General features: G+C 42.8%; 1 long non-coding RNA gene across 1 annotated transcript in view; it reads left to right on the top strand.

Annotated features, from left to right (window-relative positions):
- The first annotated feature begins 4,360 nt into the window (after nt 1–4,360).
- LOC143443327 (uncharacterized) overlaps nt 4,361–11,902 on the top strand; it is a 72,658-nt gene continuing 65,116 nt past the window's right edge. The window contains exon 1 of the long non-coding RNA XR_013112202.1: nt 4,361–4,494. This is a non-coding gene — a long non-coding RNA (uncharacterized LOC143443327). The remainder of the gene's footprint in view (nt 4,495–11,902) is intronic.

The raw sequence follows: 11,902 nt of genomic DNA, 5'->3' as shown, positions 1-11,902 counted from the left end.
AAGGGGTAGTCATGACTTTATTTTAAAACAGGTAAATGCTATGACCTGTTTACTGCTTCTAAAATACCACTCCGGGTTCCAGTATGATGCTCAGTGAATAAGGGTGCCCGACAGCCTGCCTTCAATACCCACAACTCACATGGTGGAAGGAGAGAGCTGACTCCTGAGAGTTGTCCTCTGACCACCTGAGTGCCTTGCATGGATGAGTATCTCCATACACATATATAAGCACACACGTAAGCACATATACACAAAATAAAGAAATGAAATGTAGTATATTTAAAAGCCACTCCAGCCTCTGTGCTGAGAAGAGAGGGCAGTACTAGGGTAGGGGGAATTCTTAGGAGACTGCCAGGCCAGTCAGCCCAGAGATGATTGACATTTGAGTAGCAGAGGAGAGAAGTTGGTAGTTGAGAGATGCAGTTTGGAGGTAAATTTTATAGAACTCGGTGATGGACTCCTTTGGGCAGATAAGCAAAGGAAGACTTGATATGAGTGGGGATGTACCAAGTAATCATTCAGGAAACAGATCAACCAAGTTCACTGGAGAGGCATAATTAGGTTGCCAAGCAACAGTGGGTTGGGGATGTTGACTTTTCAATGATACCAATCAGTTCAGCTGTGTGTTTTCTCCCGCTGGAGCTAGGGCACTGGGAGGCCAGATGGTTGGGTTCATCTAGGGTTGGAGTTTGGTATGTTTGCCAGTGGGGAAAGAACAAGATGATTACTATGGTGTTTGCACAGAATTTGTACAAAGGGACTTCTACTTAGTGCCTAAAGCATCAGAGGTGCATGAGAAAGTGTGGGGTTGTGCCCCAGAGGTCCCAAGGAGGTGCAAGATGGTGGAAGAGTAGGAGTGTGAGTCACACAGCTTTGAGCATTTTGCCATTTTTTAGATTGCTGGGGTCCAGAGTAACAGCTTCCTATCTGTTCATGATGGGCCACTACAGATGACAGCACTTGAGGGGGACTGGAAGACTGACATCCAGGTGCCAAAATCTCAGGCACACAAGAGAGGCAGAGGCTGTTGACAGCAGCAGGAAGAGGAAAGTGTAACCCAGTTTGGGTGGTGTGGGTGTCAAAGGAGAAGAAGCTTTTACAAGAGGAGAGAGTCTTTACATCTCAAAGTACCAGAGCTGAGTGGGTGGTGGATGTAGTGAGTTGATCTGAGAGCTGACAGGAAAGGGATTTCTGGCAGAGGACTCAAACGGCCCCTCATGGCTTTTGGAAGAAGGGGCACAGATTGCCTAACACTGATGTCTGAAAGGTTTTGCCCTTTCGACAATAAATAGCTTTAGGGGAAGGTATTTTCAATGTAAAGCTGTCTTTTCATTTTTGTTGTTAACAAATTTCAGCACTTAAGATGCTGAGGGTGGTGGATATCTATGAGTTTGAGGCCAGCCTGGTCTAAAGAGTAAGTTCTAGGCAAGCCAGGATTATATAGTGAGACCTTTACACACACACACACACACACACACACACATTGATAATGAGAATAAACTATAAATTAATATACTCAGAGCTTTCCTGGGGATGATGGAAAGATTCTGGAATCTGATGGTGGTGGAGATTGCCTAATACTAGTCGTAAAGGACAGCACATTGCACACTGAAAGTAGTCAGAGTGGGACTTCCTTTGCTCTGCCTGCTGCGATGAATACATACTCTGAGTGGTTTATAAATGATGGAAATGTGGGGTTGGGATGATGGCTGAGTTGGTCCAGTGCTTGCCACACAAGCATTCCCAGAACATGTGTTTTTTTTTTTTTTTTTTTTTTTTTTTTTTAAAAAAAAAGAGCCAGGCATAGCAGTGTGTGCTTGGAATCTCAGTGCTAGTGTGTTGGAGACAGGCAGACCCTTCGTTCACATGACTAGGCTACTTAGCCTATTTGAGTTGCAGGCCAATGAGAGACCATGTCTCTAAACTAAAACCAAAACCCAACCCAAAACAATCACAACAACAGGGTGGAGAGTGCCCAATTACATTGATCCTAAGCCTCAACATACATAAATACATGTTCATACTTACTCAAAAGCCAAACACATATTCACACGCAAACTCATTCACCCCAAACCAACAAAACAAGCAACAAACAAACAATAAAAAACAAACAAACAATAGAAATGGATTTCTCACTGTTCTGAAGGTCATCTAGTAGCAGATTCAGTGTCTGTTGAAGATCAGTTTCCTACCTTTTCTGTTTATCTCCATCTGATGGAAGATTCCAAAGGTAGTGGTCTACAGTCTTAAACTGAATTTCTTCATCAAACCCCTCCCCTGGAGACTCAGGGATCTATGTAGATGAGGAGGCAGGGAGACTGTGAGAGCCAGAGGGACGGATGGCTCCAGAAAGCATGTCTTTCCGACTACAGGACTGATCCACATAAGACTGTGGTAGCATGGTAAGACTTGCACAGGTTCAAGCCACACAGGGCTCTAGCACTCTGGAAGCGGGGTGTATGCATGGAGTGCCACCTTTAACCAAGTTCATCTACAGTTGATGCCCACTGGCAAAGAGAAAATCAGTTTTTTTCCTATGTAGTCTCACTGGCATCACAACCATACCAGGGGAATTGTTGGTCAATGCAAACAAACTCAGCAACAATTTTTTTTTTTTGACTTTTTCTTTAGTTTTGCTTTATATTTGGCTTTTTGGCCTTATTGGTCTTTTGCTTATTTGTTTTGATTTTCCTTTGTGCGTTTATAGATTTGTTTGTTCGTTTCTTGTTTTGTTACTGTTATTGTTTCACTTCTCCAATGCTTCTTCCTTCCCCCTTCCTTTTCCCCTCCTCTTCCCCCTCCTCCTTCCCTCTCCATCCTCCTCCTCCCCCTTCTCTTCCTCCTCCTCATTTTCCTCTTCCTCTTCCCCTCCTCCTCTCTCCTCTTCCTCCTCCTCTCCCTCCTCTTCCTCCTTCTCATTTTCCTCTTCCTCTTCCCCTCCTCCTCTCTCTCCTCTGACCCCTCCCCTCTCTCCTCTTCCCCCGTCCCCTTCGCCCCCTCTCTCCGTCTCCCCCCCCCCCCCCCCCATTACTATTAGTATTGAGAGAAAGAAGAACCTGAAGTTTTGGATGGGGAGGTAAAGGAGGATCTGAGAGGAATCAGGCGAGAAGGAAAACATGATCAAAATATATGAAAAAGAAGTTTTTCAATTAAAGAAAAAAGGAATGAACTGGGCTGTGGTGGTGCACACCTTCAATTCCAGCACTGAGGAGGCAGAAACAGGCAGATCTCTGTGAGCTTGAGAACAGCCTGATCTATAGAGTGAGTTCCAGGACAACCAGCTACACAGAGAAACCCTGTCTTGAACCCCTCCCCTCAAAGGAATCCTGATGTCATGGCTTCCAAAGGTTACACCTTCTAGACTATCTCACTGGTGATTAGAGTTCAGCATAAGAATTCTGATGGGACATCCCACATAGACCATAGCAAATGGTAAATTAAGAAGTAGTTTAATCTATTATTACCACCACCACCACCACCACCACCACCACCACCACCACCACCACCACCACCACCACCATCATCCCTGTGCATTCACCTATGAAAGCCAGAGAACAACATTGTGAGTTGAACCATGTGGAATTGGTTCTCTGCTTAGGTCTTCACTTGAGTCCCAGGGATGGAATGCAGGGTCACCAGGCTCTGCAGCAAGCACCTTTACCTGCCGAATTGCCTCACCGACCTGAAAATGCCAATGTTTGTAATTTGTGTATATTTGGTACAATTTTTAAAATAGTATTTAGGCAAAGGCTAAACACTGCTTTAAAACTAGCAGACCACAGGGCTCATATGCCCACAGATAATGTTTTGTTTGGAATCACCATTCTGGCTGTGAATGTATTTACAGAAGAATCTGATTGTGGTGGCACATATTTCTAATCCCCTTGAGATGATTCAGGAGGATCGTTGAGTTCAAGGCCAACTTTGGCTACTTAGTGAGACCCCGCCCTAATTTTAAAAAGGAAAAAAAATGAAAGAAGAAATATAAAGAAAACATGTACCATCACCATCACCATCCTCCTCCTCATCATCATCATCATCCTCATCATCATCAAGACAGGATATTGCTGTGTGGCTGAGGCTGGTCTCCAACTTGAAACAATCCTACTGCCTAAGTTCTGGGCTTACAAACGTGAGTCACTTTGTCTGGATAGTTTGCAACATTTAAAGATCTGGGAATTTTGCATAAGAAATTCCTTTTGCAAAATGGAATGATTAGTAACTTTGAACTCACATTCCAAATTGGCCTGGGTCAACTGCGTCAAGGCGGTCTGCCACTTTGAGATAGGATCTGGATGTCTTCCTCCCTCCACTGACGGCTTGATACTTAGGTGCTTGCCCTGTTGTCTTTTTCAGAATAAAAACATACCTGGAGACCTGTGTACAGTCATGTCCTATGAAAACGAGAGAAGACCAGCACAAGAGAGCTCTGTATTTTGAGAAAAGCAGAACACCACACATTCCTTGGTGGAAGTGAAGCTGCATGCTTAATGTGTAAGCAAAGATGTCTGAGAATACAATCTGGCCATCTTCTTATTTTCATGACTTTCCCAGCCCTTGAGGGAAGTCATGCTTGTTCCCTGACTTCTCTAAACTGCGGGTTCATTTAAGTCTTAATTTGTGAAAAGTAAAACAAAACAAAACAAAACAAAAAAAAACAAAAACAAAATGTGAAGACCAGAAAAATTTCTTAATTTTCTATTCATTGTGTAGGGAAGGGCTCATGTAGATAGATATGCCTTATTAATTAGAAGGGTTTGTGTGCCTTGTTAATTGGCACACAAATGGATTGTGGAGATGGGACATTAAACCATAATATGTCAACAGCACCATAAGCACTGAGTGGGTATGACCCATCACTAGATAGAATGACTTCAATCTGAACAGTAAACACCAGATAGTCACCTGTAATGATTTGAGTTATTTCATGTGTTTGGGTGCACACCTACCATGTTGTGTGTCTGTGGAAGTCAGAGGACAATCACTGCAGTCACTTCTCTCCTACCTTGTGTGTCCCAGGGATCAACTTACGTCATCAGCCTTGGTGGCAGATGCCTTAATCCACTGAACCATGGCATTGGGCTCATACTATCAAATTCTAGGAACTAAATTTTAAGTTCTCTTCCTGCTGAATGAGAATTAAAAAAACAAACCCATAGAGAGGATTAAAATGTCCCCTTAGAGATCATAAATTGCTCCAGAATTGACTGCAGTGTCCAGCTGCTGTCCCATGACAATGAGTGAGTCCCATGACATGCACTTACAATGCAGGCCAAGTCATGTGTAACAACAGAGAGTATATTAATCTTAGGACTGCCTAACAAAATGTTCAGACTGGGTGCCTTCAACAGTACAAATCTATTCTTTTGCAACTCTAGTTGTTAGAAGTCTAAAATGAAGATGTCCTGGGTTAAGGTGCCTTGCTTGTATCCTCTTTTCTAACCTGGTGCTGCTAATTAGCCTCCATGGGATACGTACCACTCTCATCTCTGCCTTGACTGGCACACAGGATAGTCTGTTTTATCTGTCCCTTTCTTTTATAAAAGCACCAGTTACATTGGGCTAGAATGTACTTAAATGATTATATCTAACTGTAATTAGACTCTGTTTCCATGTATGGAGGGCTGGAGATGGTAGCTGTTGGGTAGCAGTTTTCTCTGACTTGAAGAGCTCCATCCTGGAAAGAAGCTCCTTAACACTTAGGAAGTTCTAAAGGACGATTTATGAGGACTCAGGAAGTAAACAATTCATAAGTCTTAGGAAGCTCCTGAAACTGACCAGCTGCACAAGGTCTGACCTTCCTGTGGCTGTAGTAAGGACTCTGCAGAGACTCAAACTAGCTAGTCAAGGCACCTGAAAGAGACTCTTCAATCTGTTGAACTGCCTGCAAGTCATGCAGAAACTTCCAGAATTCCAGCTGCTGTGAGTTGTCATTTGTGGGTTTCTGTAGCATTTCTATAATGGTGCAGTAAAGCAATGTTATTAGGAAGTGTGGAAGCTTTGAGAGGTTGGGACTAGTTGAAAGGTCACTAGGGATCCTGTCCAGTCTCTGCTCCTTTCCATGTTCTATTTCTAACTAATGATGTCAGTGGGTTATGTTGCCATTTGATTCTAGTACCACTTATGTTTTGCTATGGGCTCAAACCAATAAGCTGATACAGAACCAGACCCTAAAACCGACAGACAAAATATTTCTTCCTCTCTGTCCCTCTCCCCTCATCTTTTTTGATACCACCCCCTCATCTCTGATAGATTCCTGGGTAGTTAAGACTGGCCTTGAATTTACTATGCAGCCTGAGGATGACCTTGATGCTCTGATCTTTCTGCCTTTATCTTCTAAGTCCAGGTACTAAGGACGAGATGCACCGTGGCCAGTTTATGCAGTGCTGGCGACTGAGCACAGATCTTCATGCTTGTTGGTTAGTACTCTACCAACTGAGCCATCTCCAGTGTTTTCTCTTTATGAGTTAATTATCTCTCATGTTTTGTTATCACAAGGGAAAGCCGGCTAACATTTATTTTACTCTTTCATTGCAACTCAAACTTGAATAGATCCAATTCTGTTAACCAACTGTGAATTATCCGTTTACTGTCCATCTTTCATCTGCCTATTGTATATCATCTATTATCTGAAAACTCTCTGTTTTATCTATCTAACTGTCATCTATCTGTCTAATTCATTTTTTTTTTTTTGGTCTTTTAGTAAGCAAGAAGGCAAACTGGAAATATTGAAACTTTAAGCCCATCAGTGACTCATGGGAATGTGTGATGTTTCCAGTTCCAGTCTCAAGGCTGAAGCAGCTCTGAGGCATTTTTTTTTTCCATGTGCAGGATTTCTTCATGGGATATACTGCAGACATTCTCAGTCTACAGAGCTTGATGACACACTCAGCTTGCTGTCTTTCTTTCTGACACATCTTCACATTCTTACCAGTGTTCCAAAATTCCCCATTCTTTCCAAATGAACTACTTGGACTTGAATTCTTGCCTTGGGGTCTCTGTCTTGGAGAACCAAAGCAAGACAGACAGTATTCCTTTTCACTTGCTTTCTTCCACCCAGTTACCAACTTCTATGAATTCTCCATTTGCAGGCTGCAGGCCTCTGCCTCAGCCTCTCTCCCCTACCCATATCTATCTAACACATCCTGCCTACCTCCCTTTAGTGAACTTTGCCTTTGGGACTTTCTTCTCCTCGAGGAGTCATTTGAATATGCAAATGTAATCCTGTTACCACCCCCTAAGCTTTCAGGTCTCAGTTTACCTGTGAAGCCCCTGTGAGAGCTCCATCCTCTTTCTGTTCTATGGGGCTTATAAAAGGGACAGGCTGTCTCTTTCCCTTTTACCTTCCTCTCTTGTGCCTCTGTTGACTGTTCACTCAGATGTCTTTCTCACTGAATAGCAAATTGTACTTCTGAAGGACCAGGAATTTCCCCATCCCTCCTCTCTTTCCTTCCCTCCTCTCTCTCCTCTCTTTTCCTTCCCTCTCCTTTTCTTCTCCTATCCGTACCCGCTTCTTCCTTCCTTTTCCCCCTCTTCCCTCTTCTTTCTCCTATATTCTCCTCTTTCCTTCCTTCCTTCCCCTTCCTCCTTCCCGCTTCCCTTCTCTTCCCTTCCCAGTGGTATTTCTATCCTATAACTTAACATAGGGTACAAAATAGAAACTCAACAAATATTTGTTACACAAATGAAGGTTAACTGTTGTCTCCTGTCTTACTCACTGACCTGTTTCTTAAAAAACAAAAACAAAACCCTTCGCAGAAACACATTTGCAGTTTAACCTGTGTTTGCTCTCTCGCTCTAATTAAAAGAACTTTTAAAATAAATATTGAGTAGTGACCTCATTAGTACATATAAGTTCACCAGACGGTGGTGGCTGGGGTGGGGTGGGGTGAGGGGGCAGACCTAACTTTGTTTAAACTTTAATGTGTGGCTAGAGAGATGGCTCACTGGTAAGAATGCTTGCTGCTCCTCCGGGGGACTTGAATTTGGTTCCCAGCACCAATGTCCTATGCGTTACAACCTGTAACTCCAGCACCAGGGGATTTGATGTCCCTTTTTTTGAATAACAGAGGCTTCCACTCATATGTGGCATACATACATGTACATGCACACACACACACACACACACACACAGATAAACTTTAATGTGCAATTTTATCCCTGTTAAAGATACAAAAAGACGTCTGTAAAGCAGTGTAGCTTATAACCTCCAAATTCTTCCTTAAAAATGTTTATTTATTTTTATGTTTAGGCACATTTGCCTGCTTGAGTGTATACCACATGTATGTGGGTGCTCGTAGAAGCCAGCTGAGGGTATTGGTATCTGGAGTTACAGACAGCTGGGAGGCACCTGATGTGGGAGCTGGGAATCGAACTGGGGTCCTCTGGAAAAGCAAGAAGCCCTCTACATTGCTGAACCATGTCTCCAATTCACAATCTCCAATTTTATTTTATTGTTTTACTTTCTTTGGGTTTTTGTTGTTGTTGTTGTTGGTGGTGGTGGTTTGTTTTTTGAGACTGAGTTTCTCTGTGTAGCCCTGGGTGTCCTGGAACTCCTCTCTGTAGACCAGGCTGACTTGGAACTCATATCGATCCAACTGTCTCTGCCTTTCAAGTGCTGAGAATAACGGCATGTGCCACTACTGCCTGGCTTGTTTTACGTTTTAAAAGGCTCCTTGGTCTTATATGTTTTTCTGTTGACATAAAAAAGTATGTTTATGATACAAAACGTGTTTCAGTATAGGTATACATTGTGGAATTATTAAATCAGGCTAATTACTATATGCACTATCCTGTATGTTAATCATTCTTACTTGATTAGAATACTCCAAGCCTGCCCTCTTGGCAATTTTAGTTATGCATTTATGTATTATTTTTAATTGTGTGTTAGGGGAGGGTACATGACCTGTGAGAGGGTGTATTCAGAGGCTAGAGACAACTTTGGGAAGCTTGTTATTTATTCTACCCTGTGGATTTGGAGGGTTGAACTCAGGTCCTCAGGTTCCTTAGCAAGCACTGTTACCTGCTGAGTTCATCGGCCTCTCTTAGCAATTTCAGTTATACAGAGCATTGTAATTAAAGCCAGCTATGTTGGCACATGCGTGCTACGGATACAAAGAGATCAATCTGTACAAGGCACTAGGTCAACATCACCATTGTTGTTACTATCATGTCTGTTAGAAAACACACATTGATAATATCTCATTTTTTTATAACACTACTGTGGGAGCTGTGGCCACCCTAACTTACAAATAGAGTAACTGATTATATGCAAGGGTCCATTTTTTTTATTTAAATTTTTTTCAATTGTGCTTGTTTTCATTTTTTAATTATGTGTGTATATGCATAGCTCTGCATGTGTGTATACATATGTTCTCAGAAGCCAGAGGTGTTAGGTCCCCTGAAATTGTAGTTACAGGTGAATGTGAGCCACCATGTGGGTACTGCAAATTGAATCTCTGCATTCTAAAAAAACCTAGCCAGTGCTCTGAGTCACTGAGCCATCACTCCAGCCCCCAGGCATCACCTAAGAGTTACCACATTACAGTTCTGTACCAGGTCTCTGTTTCCACAGGAGAGTGGTTTGGTTTGATGAAACCATACTTAGCATAGAATAAAAAGTTTTGAAAAAAACCCATAATATTAAATTTTAATTTTATATTTATGAATAGCTTAGAAATAAACTCCTGCCAGGCAGTGGTGGTATATAGTGCTTTAGTCCTAGCACTTAGGAAGTGGAGGCCAGCAGGTTTCTGTGAGTTCAAAGCCAGCCTGGTCTGCAGAGCAAGTTTTGGACAGCCAGGGCTGCACAGAGAAACCCAGGTCTTGAAGAGGGAGGATGAGGAAAATGAGGGAGAAGGTGTGAGGGAGGAGAAGGAGAAGGAAGAGGAGTAAAAGGAGGAGGAAGATGAGAAAGAAGAAGACAACCATGACTCGAAACTTTTGGGGGCCATTTCACAGTCCTGCCTCTTTGGGGCTTCCACAGGGACAGTCCATGCTTGTCTCAATACCCTACACTTTTTTTTTTTTTTTTTTTTTTTTTTTTTTTTTATAAGGAAACAGTTTTATTTCCAGTGTCATAGGTAACCGCGGGTGGCTGTGTCAGGTGGTTTTGTTCCACCAAGACACAGGCTCAGAACCTTTGCTTCTTGGAATAGGCTTGGAACTCCTTGCAAATGTTCTTTCTCTTTTCTCTCTGATATTGATATAGCCGTCACACCAAAGCAGGGCCATGATTAATCTCAATGTGCAGATGTTCCCGACTCAGTCTGAGCACTAGAATTTGCTTCATTCTGTACAGTCTGCTTTAATTTTGATTAATTGCCATCAGAAATAATAACTCCCCAGGGCGGACCATTAGGAAGGTACAGAATCGATTAGCTTTAGTTTCAAAAAGTGTAGAAAGCAGTCCCTAGTGCCGAAATGACCACAGATGCCCTTTATGTTACATGTGTGAAGGACACACAAGATCATTTCAGCTGGGCTGCTGAGCCAAGTATAATCCACTTGGAACGCATTTTTTTTTTAATAGACATGTTAGCTTTCATACTTGTCTCCTTTTCTCTTTCTAATAGATATCCCAAATTCTACCACATGAGCCAATGACTGTAGTTGGTATTTTTGGATCATGGCTTCCATTATATTGGGAAATACATGTCCTTGTAGTGGCAGAAATCACAAACCCTTTATGGATAAGAAAGGACTCGTTGAGCTGGGTTAGTTAGAGTGCTTGCCTAGCTTGTATAAAACTCTGGGTTATATCCCTTCCTTCCCCCTCCCCCTGAAACACACACACACACACACACACACACACACACACACACACAGGAGAAGGAGGAGCAAGGGAGAAGGAAGGGAGAAAATGAAGTGCTCCCGTATGGTTACTAGTTGACGATACACTGAACAGTACAGAGACTGGCACATTTCTGTTATCATAGGAAGGTCCCTCCTGGACAACACCGACTGGAGCATCTTTGTGCTGTTTTTCTCGGTCAGTTCATTTTTATTGTTGGATAATACCGATGCCTGAACTTCATAGGTTGTTAACATTCAGGAAAACTCTGGAAGACACAACTGTCTGTCCTTTCTATTGAGGACCAGGGGCAGATCTCATTGACTCAAGTTTTTTCCAGTCATCTTTACAGTATATCTTCCAAGGAAGGAGGAAGGGAGGGACAGGACTTAAGGTTCCTACTGCCCCCTACCGCAGGCCACTGCCTGAGCATTGAGTGATTCAGTCTATAGCTGATGTAGAGGCTTCTTCCTGCCCACAGCACTCTCTCTTCTTGGATAATGGTGACACTGTTCCTAGAGTGCTATCCATACCCTGCCTAATACGCTCATGTCTGTCAAGGAAGGGTTTCCATGCCTTTCCAGAGCCGCAATAGTTAAGTCAAGAGTTCTGGTAGTAATAAACCTTCAGTGCTCAAGCCACGAGGCAACACTCGTGTTTCACTCATATTGAACATATTTAGACAGACTGTATGCTCTCATTTTTCTGCATATGCCCCTCAGCATATGCCCCTCTGAATATGACCTAGAGTACTCTTTTAAATTATTCCTAGAGAATTCCATATGTGCATACAATGAAATATGGCCATATTCACCCTCCATTTCCCACCTTGAACTTAACTGAAATCCCACCCACTGCATCCCAACTTCATTATTTCTTCTTCTCCTCCTTCTTCCTCTCTGTTTTCTTCTCTAAGACCCTCCATGTCTAATTTGTGCTCCTTATATGTGCACAAGTGGGGCCCTCCACAGGAGCATGGGATAGCCCATAGTAGCCATACTCTTAAAGGAGAATGAGTCTCCCAGCAGCTATCGATAGCCAACAGTTCCACGGTAAGGGGCAGGGGCCTCAAGAGTTCTCCATTCATACTGGGAGTTTGGATCCTTGATC

This window comes from Arvicanthis niloticus, chromosome 8 (genome assembly GCF_011762505.2).
Source record: "Arvicanthis niloticus isolate mArvNil1 chromosome 8, mArvNil1.pat.X, whole genome shotgun sequence".
Lineage (NCBI taxonomy): Eukaryota > Metazoa > Chordata > Mammalia > Rodentia > Muridae > Arvicanthis > Arvicanthis niloticus.
This window is presented reverse-complemented; position numbering and strand designations above follow the sequence as displayed.